This window comes from Octopus bimaculoides, chromosome 9 (assembly GCF_001194135.2).
Source record: "Octopus bimaculoides isolate UCB-OBI-ISO-001 chromosome 9, ASM119413v2, whole genome shotgun sequence".
NCBI classification, from domain to species: Eukaryota; Metazoa; Mollusca; class Cephalopoda; order Octopoda; family Octopodidae; genus Octopus; species Octopus bimaculoides.
In genome coordinates, this window is record NC_068989.1 from 70,278,852 (window position 1) to 70,279,516 (window position 665).

Genomic DNA, 665 nt, shown 5'->3' on the forward strand with positions numbered 1-665 from the left:
TTAAAAACAGGATACAGTAGGGAGTAAGACTTATATCAACACTGCAGTAACTTAGAACATGCTTTGGTCTTATTGGATCTCATCCGGGAAGTATAGTCTAACCGTTACTGCAGACTCTGAACATGAAGCGGCGTGCTAAATTTTAAAGAATTACTGCAGAAAATATAGCCAAAGACCGTGTGCATGAAACGTTAATAGTAAAGTGAACACTAGGATATAGGTGCGGGCAGGGCTGTGCGGTAAAGACGTTCGATTCACAACCACGTGGTTTCAGGTTCAGTCCCACTGTACGGCACATAGCGCAAATGTCTCTTCTTACAGACGACCAAAGTATTGTGAGTGAATCCAGTAGATATAACCCGTGCAGAAACCCATTGTGTATGTATGTGTGTGTGCGCGCGCACAGACACAGGTAGACACACCACCACCACCACCACTATCATCCCCATTAAAAATTTACCATTAAAAAACTGGGTTACCTCCCCTCTAAAAAATTGAGTTTGTGGCGACAAGAGATTGGATTAAAAGTGTTAGATCCTTTTGATTCAATACTTCAACATATTGTTGACTTTAAGCCTTCTCAATAGGCATGGTATAATTCGTTATAAAAATGTTATTAGATTCAAGAAGATGATTGATTTTTTTTCATTTTTATTTTATTGAGT